At 43.4% G+C, this 17,021-nt stretch overlaps 1 long non-coding RNA gene across 1 annotated transcript in view; it reads right to left on the reverse strand.

Annotated features, from left to right (window-relative positions):
• Positions 1–17,021, reverse strand: part of LOC109143324 — a 112,606-nt gene that overhangs the window by 30,325 nt on the left and 65,260 nt on the right. The window contains exons 7-8 of the long non-coding RNA XR_002043393.3: positions 11,928–16,274; positions 1,221–1,290 (exon numbers count right to left, since the gene is read on the reverse strand). This is a non-coding gene — a long non-coding RNA (uncharacterized LOC109143324). The remainder of the gene's footprint in view (positions 1–1,220; positions 1,291–11,927; positions 16,275–17,021) is intronic.

The following is a 17,021-nucleotide window of genomic DNA, read 5'->3' on the forward strand; positions in this document are numbered from 1 at the left end:
AGGAGTAAAAGGGCTCTCAATGTAAACTCCACTGATATCATCACCATCAGAAGGTCATAAAATTGATTGATTATAAATACAGTCCTCATTTGTTTACAGCTTGCATTTTTGGGTCCTGGGTAATTAGCACATTAACCATCCCTCGAAGTGAGCGCTTACAGGTGCTGCTCCCAGATAGCCAAAGTGGAAAACTGCACAAGAGCAGCCTAATTTTCCTTCCACAATTGCAGGATAGATGCATTAGGATGTAGGGGAGAAATGTCAGTTATGTGTTTAGCTACTTGATCACACCTACCCAGGAGCCAAGGGCGTAAGGGGGCATTAAAATGACCTCTTAATTTCCTTCAGCGCTAAGGTAGCACCCAAAAAATGAGAGACATGTCAGCAATGTGAGGGAGATCTCCTCTTTGGGAAGCCTGCGGCTGCCACAAGTCTTTTAAGATTCTTTTTCCCTCGGCACAAGCCAACAGAGGAAGATAAAGATCACCCTATTTGTGGTAACTGGTACTTAGTTCCTTTTAGTTACACTTAAAATAAACTCTCTTTGAGTTCTCCAAAGGTTTCAGCCTTCAGACACACCACTACCGAGCTGTAAGCCAGCCACCTTCCTCTCAGCCCCTCTTGGCTCCAAGTTCACGACTACTCTGTGCTCAGGGCATTAAACTTTAAAGTCACGTTTTATTTGTACAGCTGGATGCATCAGGTTTATGCTTATTGTCTAATTAGCCAACTAAACCACTTCTGAAAGGGTTTTAATGCTTTACCCCCAGTGAGATCTCTGTAGTGAGTGTGTGTTGAAATGCTAATGGAGACAAAGAATTCCTTTTTGTAGGAATTTGCAGTATTTTGGATACATCTCGTGGGCTAAATCTTCAACTGCTGTGGCTTGGTTGGAGTGAGGCAGGTTATTCCCAATTACAGACGTTGAAGGACTCCTGAAATGTAACAGGATGCCAGAGAAGCTATTCACTGATATTCTTGTTTTCAGATGGCTTAAAACTATGGCCAGGTTCCAGGTTTTTCCTATCTTCCACAGAAGTTTACTAGAAATGCCTCCTGCATGTGGGACAAGATAACAGCTACAGGATTCACCAAGCCACGAACAATTAAAGTATGCACTATCTGCCCTGACATTTACACAGTTTTACAGATTAATTCTTTCAAAACATTTCCACTGGCATCATCTGCTGCACAAGTAATTTGAAAAATCTCATACTTACGTTTTTTTCATCCATTAAACAAGAGTAGCAAGTGAGCAGAAAGTGAAGTGGCTGGCATAGCTGGTATCACCTGTGCATTAAAAAGGAGATCTTGCTTTACTTTTGGGGTATTTCTGTTAATGCTAACAGTGTTCCTAAACGGAAATACTTTGGAGAACTGCTTCTTCTGATGTATTTGTATAAGCTAGAGAAAAAATCAACCTGAAAAGAACCTCTGAACACTACAACACTGGCAGTAAATAGTGCTAATAACCCTTAATTACGGGCCTTATTTAATTCCTGTTTCCAAGTGCCATGAATGTAGCTAAATGAATGTGCTAAATGATAGCAAATTAGCTTTAAAAATGTTAATGGAAAGTTGCTTAGTGCTGAAGGCTGTTTTTTGCCCTTCTGGCAGGAGAGCAACTTCTCCATTAAGATTCCTCTCTAGCCCAATTGAATCCACAGATCACCCATTCAGTTTTTAGACCCTAACACCTCTACACATGCAGAGACCCATTTTCACTTTAAAGCAAGAACATTTTAGTTGCTTTACTCCTCAGGTTGTTTCATTTATGGTTGGACTCGATGATCTTAAAGGTCTTTTCCAACCTAAAGAATTCTGTGATTCTGTGTTTTGGATGACTGAATCCTCCTGATACAGTTGTTTGATTTTGCACTAACTCAACACCCACCAGTATACACAACAGCCAACCCAAGCTTGGCTCCTTTCAGATCTGTTTTGAGTTCAAAGTGGCAAAATTTCCCTATAAAGTTTATCCAAAGAGAAACATGACAAACATTACAGGTGCAGAATACAATGCAGTGCTCCCTTGGTCTGATAAAATTTAGCATTTCACAGTGTTCCTGCGTCCTGGGCATGACGCCTCCTTGTAAAACTGTCTCATGACCAAACCACAGAAGAGAAGATCAAGCAAATGATTCAATTTCTAACATTTGAAATCTCTGGGTTTTTTTACACTCAAGCCAGTTGCCCAGCTGAGCCCATAAACACAAATGCAGTGGAAAATATGATGTGCTTGGTCAGACGGTGTTCCTGTAACAGCGATGACCCAGCAACATGAGCACAGCAATTTTTCTAGCTGCAAGTGATAATCTTTATTGAACTGATTTGTACAAAGAAGAGCAAAAATTAATCACAGAATATCCTGAGCTGGAAGGGACACACAAGGATCATCCAGCCCAACCCTTGGCCCTCCTCAGGACCATCCCCAAGAATCCCACCATGTGTCTGAGGCATCATCCAAATGCTCCTGGAGCTCTGGCAGGTTTGGTGCTGAGGCCATTCCCTGGGGAGCATTCCCTGTTCAGTGTCCAACCACCCTCTGGGGGAAGAACCTTGTCAAGAGGAAGAGCTTCTGTTCCTAAGACTGTCCATCGCCCCACCTGCACACCTGCATCACTTGTGCTAATATTATTCCTCCTTACAAATTTAGCTTCATATCTGATCTTTGCAAGAAGTAAGTGAAACAGGAGATAAGAAACAACAACATCTCTCCCCACAACCCCCCCTCACCCCCCCCCACCCAAACCTTATCTTTGCAAAAGAAACCCAGACCAAACTTGCAAGCTATGCCAGAAATGTCTCTGGCTATTCTGAAATGTTTTGCTGCCATTCCCCATCATTTGTTTTTTTCACACTGCTGTCCCGCTGCACTTTGAGGCTGGATGATCACTTAATGTAAATTGTCACCGGCACCCAAGTCATTGACTTGAGTTGGTTTGTTGCAGTTAAGAATCTAGTTCCTGATAGCTCGGCTTTGGCAAAGAAAGGGCTGAACTGTGTTTTGCAAACAAGCAACACAGTGAACTTCATTCTGTTTCTCTGTTCATGAACCAGCATTGGTTTGGTAAGAGATATTTGTTATTCAAGTACTTGTTGGACAGTTTGGATCAACAATGGCTCATTCCAGAAACAGTTCATTTCAATTTCTTGCTGCTCATGGGGTGAGAACTGTCACCTAAATCAGATGGTACTGATGCTAATCTTTGAGGGGATGAGTAAGCCTTTTAAAAATAGGAGAACAAAGACTGATGAAGAACAAATATACTTGTTCACATGTAAATGCAAGTAAACAATTCCCAAACTAGCCTGCAAATAAAAATCTGTCCAGGCATAAACAGAGAGTTATCAAGGACACTGACAGCCTCAGTCTGGCAAGCCCAGGTGGAGTAAAAACTATCAGCGTTGAAGGGATGGTTATAGCCATTCTAATTAACTTGTGTCCCAATGGCAACAGGATTTCAACCTCTAATTCCTCCACTGACCCCACTAAACTGTGGCTGAATTACAGTATCCTCCCTGCACAGCTATTTAGGCTTTCAGTGATGAAGCATTCAAGGCATCCCTTAGTAAAATGCAGCAATGTTTCATTACTCAGTGTTGCTATTTGCTTACATTTTGCTGTTCAGAAACAATCCTAGCCAGGTTCCCACCTATCAGTTCATGATATTTCTTTCACTGCTGGATTAAAAATCACCACTGGTACCTTTATGTGATGCACACATTGCAGTCAAGTACACTCTTCACCTCCTCTTTCAACACTCACAGTGACTGTCTCACAGTACTCAACCATCAACTATCTCTAAACATTGGAGAGTTGAGGTGATCTTCAGGAAAAATATCAAATAAAGGTTGAACTTCCTATGAATTTCTTAGGGGGCATCAGGATGAAAACATCAGGATGTCCCTACACTGTATAGTGGTGTGTGCAGGGTTTTCTCACACCTTTTTGATGCAGGCACAGATGGAAAAACAAGGGATTTTTCAAAGCTCTGCCACTTTAACTGCCTGTTTAAAATGTCTCTTCAGATCCTGCAACTTCACTTACTACTCTGCATTGCTTCTCTGCTGACACCACGCTCAGGACAGTCTCCTTGGCTTGAATATCTGCACAGCCAGCCAAGCCAAACTGACTTCAGAACATTTTATGAAAATGTTAATATTGCTTTGTTACCTTACCAGGCAGATGTGAAGCCATTCCCAGTTGGATTTCGACATCCCAGTGCTGGTGGGTCAGTGCCTATGGCTTCACAGAGCCTTATGGAGCTCCTCATTAGAGCACTGTTAGAGTGATGTTATTGCAAAGAGGATTTCTACATGCCATCACTGCAGCTCTCACCTCATCACCAGCCAAATGAAGGAACAAGGAAAAATACTAAAAGAAGGAACTAAAAGTGAGCTGGAATTAATTTCACTGAAATAAATATTTTTGTATAATCAGCCGTACAAGCTAAGCTGTTACTGCATCACCCAGGAATGAAGGTTCACTTCTCCAAGATGCAGACCTTTCCTGTGGATTGTTCTGAACCCATCAGGATCCCACATCCTCACCATATTTTCTCTTTGGAAGTAGCATAAAGAACTTATTCTACAACTTGGGCCATATATAAAAAGCTCCTGAGCACTAGGTTATCTCAAAAGTGGAAATCAAAGTTTCATAAATGGCTTATCAGATACAAAGATTAAATTTTATCTCCAGATGACCACGGGGTGCTCAAATTCCCCTTTGAATTCCACATCAGATACCTCACTTAAACTACCAGAATTACCAGAAATTACTAAATCATAGAATCACCATAGATTGGTTTGGGTTGGAAGGAACCTTAAAGATTGTCTAGTTCCAAACCCCTGCCATGGGGAGGGATGCCACTCAGATCAGGTTGCTCAGGATCCCATCCAAATCACCTTTTCATTAACATTTGAAACCAGGGCCTACTCCTAAAGAGGAGCTTTCAGCTGGTACAAACCAGATTATCTGCACAGATACCAAAGGGCCACAGCAATTTGTAGCACTGGAGAATCTGTCCTGCCCAAATTCAGGGAGCTCCTGCAGAGCTCTCACAAAGACCAGCAGTGATGTATAATATACAGATATCAGGAAACCATCTGGGAATTCCCCACTGTGCCCCTTGACCACAAAGGTTACCCTGTCTTGGTTTAATTTAGCTGGTTGTGGTCTGCCCCGTGCAGGGAGAGCACATCCTTCTAAAGACATTAGTGACTCACAGCCGGAACCAACCATTGCTGAGAGAATTTGTTGTTTGTCAGGGGAAGCAGAGAAAAAGTTTTGCCAAGTACTTCCTTTGGTAACATCTTATACATTTTAATGTCACAGCTGCTGCCAAGGTAAGCAAGGTAATGTCCCCATAATGAGTTACAGCTAAAGAAGCGCATCCAAATCACAAGAGTGCCCTTGAGCTGTCCCAAGGAGCTGCTGCCTCGCTGTCCCTCCCTCAGGCATCCCAGTCCTCTGCACGTGTCCCCACAACTGATCCATATGAATCCAGCGGTTGATAAACACATTCCAGCAAGTGGCAGGAGCAGGGTCTTCTCAGGGGAGAACTGAAGAAACGGAGCGGCTCTGGCAGTAGTAATTCTCAGGAATGTGCTTCCTACACGTTTGGTTTTTAATTACAACAGAGACAATTAATAGCTTCAAGAAAAAAAAGGAAAGAAATTAGATTTGTGGACGTATAGTATCACAGCCTTGAGGGATAATTAAATGAACAAAATCCGCTGTAGGAGGGAGAGTGCCCAGTCCTGCTTGTGGGAGAGGAAAGTCACCGAGCTCTGCTCCCTTAGCAGTGCTGGTTTGCACTTCAGTATCTGAACCATCTCAAAGTGAGTCACCTGTGTAAGGTCCACAACAGCACTTTGTTTCCCAAATTGCTCCCTAGATCTGCATCAGCATTGTGACTCTGTGTCAGGGCCCCTCCGCTGGGTTTCCCTCCACACCCCTGCCCAGGAGCTCAGCCCAAGGCCATCAGTCCCAGCCTGAGCTAAGCCTGCAGGTTCAAGCCATCCTAACCAGAAAACCCTGCGTTGTTCCTCATGCCACCGGTCTGAGCATCAGAGCAAGTGTGACCCCTGGAGCAGGCAGCTGGAGGAAGGTGAGGAGAAGATAGTGCTCAGGTGGAAGGTGATGAGAAGATGGTGCTCAGGTGGCAACTCAGCTCACCCCACCTCCGTGGAGCTGAGTTTCTCTTCCCTGAGACCTCAAGGAGGAGAAAATCACGTATGGAGCTTTTAGGCTGTGGCATTTTCCCCACAGATAGAAAAACAGATCTAGAAAGCTTATTCTGGGTTAAGACACTTAACTTAAAACACAGATTAATTTGGGGGATATATCTCCCAGGCATGAATTCTATCACTAGTCCAGCTTTTCCCAAAAAACTTCATAGAAAATCATCCATGAGAAACAGCTTCTTGCACCCATCTCACTTCGGTAACTTCACAAAAGCAATAAGAATTATAGAAAAACCCGCACAGACAGCATTTCCCAGACTTGCACGTGCACATTCACAATTTGCTTTGACATCAGGCTCGAGTTTCCCTGAAGCAATCATCTATGTTTCAGGTCTCAATTTTTCATTGCCCACTTTGGGGCCTGACTCTCAAAGAACAAAGAACTTCCTGAAAATCAGTTCCTGACATTATGGGCCAGTTGTTAATTAGAGACGCAGGTGCCTACATGAGGCATTTCATTTGAACATATTTGCTGACACACTCTGAGCCATCGACTTCCTCCTCACCCATCAACTGCACAACACACGGAGCTGACTTGTGCATCACCCAGGAGCTGATAGGAGCTTCCAAAATTAAAATAAAACTTTGGAAATTATTTTTCTGGTAAGTGCATTGAAGGCCTTTGTCATTGAAGGCCATTGATGTCAATAAGATTTATTTACTTTTTTGGTGGGCAAGATGAGTTCTGAAAGAGCAACTCTAATGAAAATTGCCCGGGCATTTAAGTGACATTTTGGCAAAACATCATGGAAACATTTGGTCACATCCTCACAATGCTTAATTTCTTCCTTAAATGTGCTTTTTAATATGTCACAGTTGTTAAATTCGTAACAAAAATTCCCTTGAGACTAAACAACAGTGCTTGGTATGTGAAAAATCAACAATACATTTACACCAGTAAACCAAGAGGAAATCTTAAATAAATGTATCATTGAGTATCAATGATGTGACCTTTATGAAATCTGACCATTCTGTGGACTGATTTTAGCAGCAGGATGTCCTAAATAAACTCAACTAGAACATATATTATCATACTCATTTCAGTTGTGACATAACTACCCAGATTTGCTTCTTCTGATGGGTTTATTGCTGTCAGTCAAACATCACTGTATGGGGGGGAAACTAAGCACTTAAATTCATTTTTAAACATTCATTATTTTTAAATGACCAGCATCCTAGAATCAAATCTTGAAATGTATGGACACTTCCAGCTATTTTTGATGGGAGGGAAGAGGAGTTGAGATTTCTATGCAAAATGACTCAGATAAATTCCTGCTAAACCTGGTGTGAAATTTGACTGCTGGGGTATTCCCTGCTGTTTCTGCCTTCGTGGGCTCTGCAATAAAAGTTTCTGCGTGGTCTAGTGGAAGGTGTCCCTGCCCATGGCAGGGGGTTGGAAAGAGATGGTCTTTAAAGGTCCCTTCTAACACAAACTGCTCTGAGATTCCATGGTTCTGTTCTTGCTGCCCTAACTTTCCTCGTGTAGGACTTAACACCGCATTATATAAATCCTCAGAAAAAGTAATTAACAACTTAATTTATTTGTTGTGCAAAGCGTTGAGGACATTTCTAGGTGCTGTGGACATACTAAAACCCCTTTATTTCCCAGCCAGTATAAACAGATTTCAGTGCATCTGCATCTCCCTCCAGGACTAAGGGCTGTAGTCCCATTTTAGTGGGATTTTTCTTCTCATACAGAGCACTCAGTGTGTGCTGGTGTGGCAGCAGGACCATTCAGAATAGGAACTGACCCTTTGCTTTTTCCTTTTAAAGGAAAATCAGCCCATTTTGGATCCTGGTTTCTAGGGCAGAAATCCCATAGTGCTTTTAGCCTTGAGCATTTACTCAGACATCCTTTTGGCTTCAGTAAGAACACAAACAGCAGCACAATTTAACAGACACACCAGTGCACTGGGATTCAGAAGTTCAGGAATCAGCTCTGCTGCTAACCGTGGCCACCTGCTTTACCTCTCAGTGCTCCTGCTCCTCTCCCACTCTGTCTGCCTTGTCTATTTGAACTGCAGGCTCCTTAATGCAAATACCATCTTCCTCTAACAGTATTGAGTGCCCAGCACTGGAGCATTGACCTCTTTTGGGATTATCAAACATCTGTACTATAACAAATAAGAGCACAGAGACAGTCCTTGCCTCTTGGCTTTACTAATAGATGTGGGTATTTCAGCCACGACCTATGAGCCCTGTGCTCTCCAGCTTTGTTATCTCTAATTACTTATCTGCTAAAGTTGTTCTCTTCTGCACAGCATAATCCATTAACCCATTGCTCTGTGTTATTCCCTGACACTGCATTCAGAGGATGTTAGTACAGTTGTAAATTCAATCATTCCACACTATCAAAAATGCACAGGTCAAACTTAGGCCCCTGCCTTAAGCTCCCAGAGCACAGGCCATGATGAACACACCTTCTTTCTATGCTCAGTCCATATTTTTTCACACTGGCATTAGGCATGCTCTTTATGGATAGCAGAGGTGGAGAGGAACTCAGATATGGTGGGATGGTGTGCCCCTGGCTCTAGGTCTCATTCCAGCCTCGGGACAAATAGGCATGGATCTGCCCACAATTGTCCCAAAGTCTGACTCCGTTCAATCTTGTTTGAGAACCACCTGTAGCTTTCATGCCAGTGCTGGTCTCCTCTCAGAGTCAATGCCCTTGAGTTCCCATTTTCACACCCACACTTCCCTTTATAACACTTTGTCTCCTTTTGCCTGGCCAGCAAGTCCCCACTCCTTGTCCAATAAATGTCCCTCTCCACACAGAGTGTTTCACTGTCCCTGCTTCCTCCTCCTCTTCTCTATCACCACAGATGATTGTTTCTGTCCCATACATTCCTGATTTTATTAACCCCACCCAATTTTCTGTCTCAAGCTCTGTCTCTCCTTTCCCAGACAACTGGCTCTATCCCTTTACTTGTACCCACTCTCAGTTTCCCTTGACTCATTATTTTCAATCCCTCTGTAAGTCCTGTGCAGTTTCCTCATGCTGTTTCTTTAAGCATAACCTTGGAAAACTCCTTGCTCCCATCTTCCCTTTCCCCAGTCCTTGCACTAGTCCTGGTCTCCTCTGAATTTAAGTCATAGATTCCTCCTCTACATTTTCTGGCATTTGATGACCCAGGAAAGAAGAGAACAAAGGGAACAAGCTCTAAAGCCAACCTACATCTGAGGGGAGATCTGAGGGGAAACCTCATGGTGGGTGCAGCTTCCTCACAAGGGACAGTGGAGGGGAAGCTCCGATCTCTGCTCTCTGGTGATCGGTGACAGGACCTGAGGGAATGGCTGGAGCTGTGCCAGGGGAGGTTTAGGTTGGATTTCAGGACAAGGCTCTTCCCCCAGAGGGTGCTGGGCCCTGCCCAGGCTCCCCAGGGAATGGGCACGGCCCCGAGGCTGCCAGAGCTCCAGGAGCGTTTGGACAGCGCTGCCAGGGATGCCCAGGGTGGGATTGTTGGGCGGTCTGTGCAGGGCCAGGAAATCACTTTAATTGCAGTGGTGATAGCTTGATTGGAATTCTGCCCATTTACCACCAAAACTGTACATGAATTTTAAAATCATATTTAGAAATGTGACTTCAGTTGGGAAGTTCTTAATTTTTTTAATATATGTGTTTTACAGAAGGGTGGATAGGTTTAAGAAAAAATGGAAGTTGGAAGATTTCCCACTGGGAGATAAAGGCTGTGTTTTTTTATGATAGCATCTCTCAGTTGCAGTTCCCAGGCTAAGTCAGGAGAGGCTTCTTCCAGAAGGGACTTCCCACATGTGTAAACTCTCCTCATCCAAATATTATCATGTGCTACAGCAGTAGCCAGCTAAGATATTAGAAATATTAGATATTAGGAGAAGGTTCTTCCCCCAGAGGGTGGTTGGGCACTGCCCAGGCTCCCCAGGGAATGGTCACAGCCCCAAGGCTGCCAGAGCTCCAGGAGCATTTGGACAACGCTGCCAGGGATGCCCAGGGTAGGATTGTTGGGGTGTCTGTGCAGGGCCAGGAGCTGTACTGAATGATCCTTGTGGGTCCCCTTCCAGCTCAGGATATTCCATGATTCTGTGCATCCCCCTCCTAGCACTCTGGACTGTGGTTATGTTTGGAGCAGGCAAACCCCATCAAGATTTCAGCTGATTCCCCGCTGCGCACACACAGACTCAGATCTTCCCCTCTTGTGATTTGCCAAGGTAAGACAGATTTGTATTGGTACAGCAAAAATACAACATCCCTGGAAGCAGCAGGATAAATACACTGTGAAGAAATGATGTAAGAAAAGCTTTTTGCTGTTCTTCTGAATGAAATTCCTGTACTCAGTCACCAAAAGAGTACCTGCTGCTTCTGGGCAGATATTTTAAGGCACTTGATTCATTAATTGCACTTCACCTGATAAGTTTCTGGGCCAGTACCAAAAATAACTGTATTCTCTGCTCAGACATATTTTGAATGGTGCCATGTGATGATGGGGGGGAAGGGAGAACATGCAATCCTGTAACCTTCAAAGCTCAAAGTTCTCATTAACCAGCACTAAATGTCAGAGCCTTTCTAGCTGAACCTGGCAAAGTTATCAAGAGAGTTTCAAACTAGGACTCCTAAAGGAACAAACCCACTTAATGTTTGCCCACATCACCTCTGCTGGCCATGGGTGTCTTTGATCTATTTCTGTGAACACGATAAAAGGCAGCATGTCCCCAGCCAAAGCAATACCTTTCTCAACTGGATGGATTTCCAGTATTCCAGAAACTACTACAGAAACTATTTACAAGAGCATGGAGTGACAGGGGGACAAGGGGCAATGGCTTCAAGCTGTCCAAGAGTAGGTTTAGATTAGATGTTAGGAAGGAATTCTTGGCTGTGAGGGTGGTGAGGCCCTGGCACAGGTTGCCCAGAGAAGCTGTGGCTGCCCCTGGATCCCTGGAAGTGTTCCAGGCCAGGTTGGATGGGGCTTGGAGCAACCTGGGACAGTGGAAGGGGTCCCTGCCCATGGCAGGGGGTAGAACTGGATGCTCTTTAAGGTTCTTTTCAACCCGAACCAGTCTGGGACTCTATGATTCTATGAAACACACGGCACCCAGTGACCTAATCATGCTGCACTGATCTTCCCATGACAGAGAGACACCAGCACCTTCCCTCTCTACCTGTTCTCAAGACAGTGGATCACATCTCTAGAAAACAAAGATCAGAAGAAATCTAGCTGCAACAGCCCAGCCCAGCCCAGCCACTGTGCAGGTGGCAAATTCCCCCAGGAGTCAGTCAGACAATGCTACTGCTCATTAGGGCTGGGTGGGACAGGAGAAATGGGAATAGACATTTCCCTTCATTCATCAAACTGGAACAAGACTGAGAGTTCTGAAAAAAACAAGCACTTGGCAGAGGCAATGACTGGGGACAAATCAGGAGAGACTTTGATCATTAAAAGTGCAAAGAATGAAGGTTAAGAAGCAGTTGTTACATAAAGGGGATTCTTTAGTTACAGGAATGTTTGATCCGATTCGCAGCTAAGGATGTGTACCCATTTTAAACGGAAAATCCTTTAGCTTTGGTATGAATTTATCTATCCTGCCAGACAAATTGCTCATATCAAACTCATTTGGATGTTCAGCCATTGAAAACACAGTTAAAGCATGTCCCTTAATTAGAAATCCCATGGAAATGAAAACAATCCTCTCTGGCATCTACTTACTCTGGATGGTAAGTTGGACTTATCATCTGGCACGGCCTCCTTCCTGTTTGCGTGGGTGGATTGAGGCAGACAAGGAATTCTGCTCCTCTTCCAACAGCCCTCAGAGACAAGCAACCTCCCATGCCAAGGTTTCATCTCCCACAAGTGTCTCGCTGCAAATAGGTCTGGGAGACACGATGAGCTTCTCAGATTAGAGGTGGATGGGACAGGCGTCTTCTGCTCAGTAGGGACCAAGGGAAGCTTAGCTCAATGTTTTAATGGATAAATCTATTTTAAATCTGTTTCATTTCACTAGATAGGAGTCTCTTTGATGGGGCTGAATTTATTTTCCAGAAAAATATCTTCAGTCATTTGCTAGTAAAAACAATATAACTCACTTATTACCTTCTGCTCCTGGAAAGATGAGGTAACCCGGCCGTATCCACCGTTCCAACCATTTTACTGCTGTCTTCTATTATTAAATATGTTGTTCAAAGTCCCATGTCCCACCAGCTTGTTATTATATAAAAATTTCAAGCTCATTAAAAATTAAAAGAGGTCTCTAATCCTTACAGTCATGAAGAAAATCTTAAAAGATTAATCCCAAAGGTTAAAAAGCAAAAGGTAGATTTTACCTTTGAGTACCTGCCTACAGTCAACCAATGCATCAATTAACTTTGGGATATATTAAGATCTTTCTAATTTGAAGTCTTTAATTCAAGGTGGAATAACATCTTGAATGAAATGGTCCTGTTAGGCAGTAGGTGGTCTGCAGGGCTTTTGAGCTCGACTCAGGAATCACACAGTGAAATTCTCCAGCTCGTATTCCTCAGATCACAATTGAGAACCACTCCCAGGGACCTCAGACTATTCACTGATGGGAAGAGAACCCAAAATGCTCTGGTTTTGTTCTTGTGGTGACAAATTCATGAGCTTTTGATGTTAAGCACTGGCAATGTTGATGCACTGCATCCAATTTCTTTGAAAACTTGCTTTGTTTATGGTCCCTTTTTATAGGACATTTCTCACTCTATAAGAAACAGATCCTGAGCTCTCATCCAGCATGGCCAGTTCACTTGAGATGAACTACATCAGGATTTTACCTAAAGTAGATCTAACAATTTCTCCTCTCCTTCAGGAAGAGCTTCTGAAGGGGTTACCAGATCAAAGGGCACTTGACCTCATCCCTCAAATTTCCCAGGTTTTGCAAAAGTTACAGACCAGCATCACAAAGCCTTGGTAGGAATTTCCTCTTATCCCACAAAAGGCCCTGAGGAGACTAAAGAAGTGACATAATCCTGTTCTACATGGACTCCACATAAGCAGGTTAAGAGGTGCGAAGAAAAATCATACAGAAGGGAAACTGCCTGTGCCAATCTTTCTCTGGGAAAGCTACTTCTGCTGTGGGACTAGTTCAACAAGTCTGGAGTGGTTCTGTTCCTTTTCCATCACTTTCCCCACCAAGAAGTTCCCCATTTCTTGGCTAAGCTACCCAGGACAGAGGCCGAGGAGAGGAGATTGACTGCTAGAAGCAATAAAAATAAGAGCAGGGTATTAAATAAGGCATTGCTGTAGAGTAATAGGGAGGGTGGAAAGGAATGGACTCATGCATATTACAGTCCTATAAAAGAAAGAATTCTTAAATTAGTATTAAAGAGGGCTGAGTTACAGCATGAGAAAACTAGTTTAATCACCTATTGTGCAGCTGTAGTTAATTTTGTACAGATTTTACAGACATCCCAGCTATCATACAATACTCCGTGCAATCACTGTGGGTGACACTCCACTTTTATCACAAGTCCTGTTAATGATGTCATTACTTGGGCAAGTCTTCCATCAACTTCAGTTAGATGTTTCCTTAAGTAGGACCCGAGGTCAGATAACACCTGATGAATATACATGGCAGGAGGACAAATCTGCTTCCTGACTGCACAGAAGAGAAACACATGGTATGTGGGGATACTGAAATACACACACATGCTTTCCACCCGGGCAACCTCAGCAGGATTAGCTCCAACCATCTTGGTAACAAACCTTTAAAGCCCCTCTGGTGAGGGGTGTCTCCATGGGAAAGTCATATAATAGTCTAAAGCTCACTGAAATTCTAGTCCTTGCTTGGGAATGTAAATGACTTTCTACAGATTGGGTTTGAAAATACTTCATTAACAGCTGATTGATCTCACTACATCTAAGTCATGACCGAGTGATCAGAAAGCTGTTTCTGATGGCCACCTGAAAATCTAACAAACAGGGAGCTTGATGGCTAAACAAGCAATTAGCAGTGCCAAACTAGATGATTAGTTATCAATCAGCTCAACTGCTGATGTTCATCAGACACTTTAAAGAGTAGCAGCAAGCTAACTGGAAAATTATCCTTAATCACTTATCAGTTTGCTAAATCATGGAGAGCCAAATGACCTCAACAAGTTGTTCATTAAATCCTAAGAAAGCCCAATCTCTCTTCACGGTGTTTTTAAATCTCCAGGCATCATGTGAAGTGTGTCTTATCCTGACAGGGACATCCCCCGCACACGCAGGAAAGAAAAAGAAAAAGAAGATAAGAGTAATATTTAGTGTAACTTAGTGAAAAGCCAATTTTTCACTTGCCAGACAACTCATACCCTTAGAAATTAAACTACAGACAGCCCACGTGCCCAGGCCACCTGTAGCAGGTTCACCAGCATAGGGAGTTACACAGAGCTTCCAGCACTGCAAACACATGCAGATCTGGGAACAACACGGATTCTTTCCATCTCCTGCCTCAAGGGAGAGAAAGGATGAGGATTAGACCTCCTGGGGCTGCAGAGCCCAAAGTCTGGGAAGGGGTTAATCTGGCAGCCCCAGCTTGTCCCCAGGACCTGAAAAGAAAGAAGGAGCACTAAGGAATGGGGGATGAGAGAATTTGCACCCAGCCAGTGAATCCACACATCTTCTCTTTGCAACCACAGGAATGACTTGCAGGCTGCACACTTAAAAATACCTTAGTTTCTGCTTAGTTTGGGATTGAATATGAAGATTCCTTCCATTACAATGGCTATTGCAACAGACTCCTTGCTTTCTGTCACTGCTGGACTACAACATTGTCACTGAGCTTCATGAAATTAAGGCCATGCAGACCCTGGAACAGGCTGTGCATTGAGGTAACTCCTTTCCTTTCCCTGACTTTAAAGCCTGGTGAAAGCACTTGCACTTGGTGTGTTACTGCACCTGCTGTCCCCAGATTTCAGCACACACTGCCAAAGGAAGGCCAGCCCTGTCCCCAGGGTACTGATGGGAAATTGCAAAAGGAATCACTGATGTCACCATTTCTGATGTGGGAATCTATCGTAAACACACTCCCTTGCAAAACGAAAACTTCTCCAGAAGAAGAAAGGAAATTCTGCTCCTTGGGAAAAAAATGTCAGATGACTTGGGTTACAATAGTTAACTTTCCTCATGGCCATAGAAAAAACAGTTCCTGGCTTGATTGGAATCGTCCATATGCGCTGATATGCGTTAATGTTAAATCACTGCTTGGTTGAGCCTCTCCTGGTGACCTGGAGTAAAAGTGGAAACCATTTCACTTCTTCCTTTGATTTTCATTGCTGTTCTTCTATGAATTGCTTCAAACATAGAGCCAGGCTTTTCCTGACCTTTGAACACATTGCTGTAGCTACTTCTTTCCATTGGTCTCTTAAGTATTAGGAAGAAACCAGCTAAGATTCAGAAGCATTTGTAGTTGCAATACTTTTGTATTCTCCAGACCCAGGGCTTCTGGTTCCTGATGTCTTTTGGTTCTGTGACTTTCCTTCTGCTGAGTAAGTACATGTCAAAGGACTGGTATTTCTGCCCCTGTGTGTTTGAAGTGCCACGATCCTGACAGTTGTGCAGCAGATGGGTTCAGTGACACAGCAAATGCTGCAACCACTGAGGAAAGTCTGTGCTCCTGGGTGGAAAGCTCTCCTTACCAGGCAAGTGAATGTCAGGTTTTATGTTGTTCTTCCACCTATCCAAGCTGATCCCCTTCAGCCCTTGTGGTGAGGTTCCCAAATAGGTATGAATGATGAACAATCACAAGTCTGTCAACACATATTTCTAATCTGATAAGAAATTTTGAAAATGCCAATCTGTGTAGCTAATTTTTATTCGCTCTTCCAGCTGCTGCTTCCTCCCCTGTTCTCTTCTCATGAATACTCAGCATGTTCTTTATTTAAGGACTACCATGATCACAGCCTCTGAGGTTAGTACCTGCAGACTCCTTTCCTGTTCTTTCAGTCATCAGCCTTCCCATTGACAGAGTAGAAAAGCAGTAAGATAAGGTTTGCTTGGCTTTAGCAATCTTCTAGTCTTTGGGAGTTATCTGGATGTTCCCAGTACAGCCTATCAGAGCTGCAAACACAGAGAGGAAGCAGTTGTACAATTTTATAAGTACAATTTGGACAATGAAACAAAAATACCTAGAGACAACAGTAAAAGCAAGAGCCACGAGATCAGCTTATTGCCCTGTGTTTTTGGGAAGCAGGGAGGCATAAACCTCCTAAATTTTATCCTTGCCATTGTACTGAGGCATTCACATAAACACATATAAGAAGATTAAAGTTAATCATAAAAATTGTTGGTTATCTCCTTAATAGTTAGGCAATTTCCTTAAAAGGAAATAAAGGAAATGCATTTTATTATCTTGACAAGAGTCGGAAATTTTAAAAGAAAGTTAATTTCCATGCATCTCAATGACAACCTAACAGCAGGGGATGGAAGGAACCTCAAATTTGATTAATAAAAGGTTGCAATCACAACTGGCCATTTTGAGGCCAGAACCCAAAACCAAGAAAAGGCAGCAAGAAGCAAAACCCCACCTGAGTTACTACAGGTGCCCTGGCAAGCAGGACCCTGCCCACCTGCATCACCTGCAGGGTCAGGCCACAGGTAGCTGGGAAGCCCACCACATGTGTGTGGTCAGGCTTGGCAATATAACTTTGCACTAAGGCTGTAAAAAAGCTATTGAACAGAACTTTTCAAAGGATGATGTCAGTGGGTGGGGGCACTACCAGGCTCACAATAAGCCAAGTATAACTACAGCTGAAATAAAACATTTGCATATAAACTTTCCCTCCTACAATTTATTAGCAACACAGA

This window comes from Corvus cornix, chromosome 5, assembly GCF_000738735.6.
Source record: "Corvus cornix cornix isolate S_Up_H32 chromosome 5, ASM73873v5, whole genome shotgun sequence".
In the NCBI taxonomy this organism is placed as follows: Eukaryota; Metazoa; Chordata; class Aves; order Passeriformes; family Corvidae; genus Corvus; species Corvus cornix.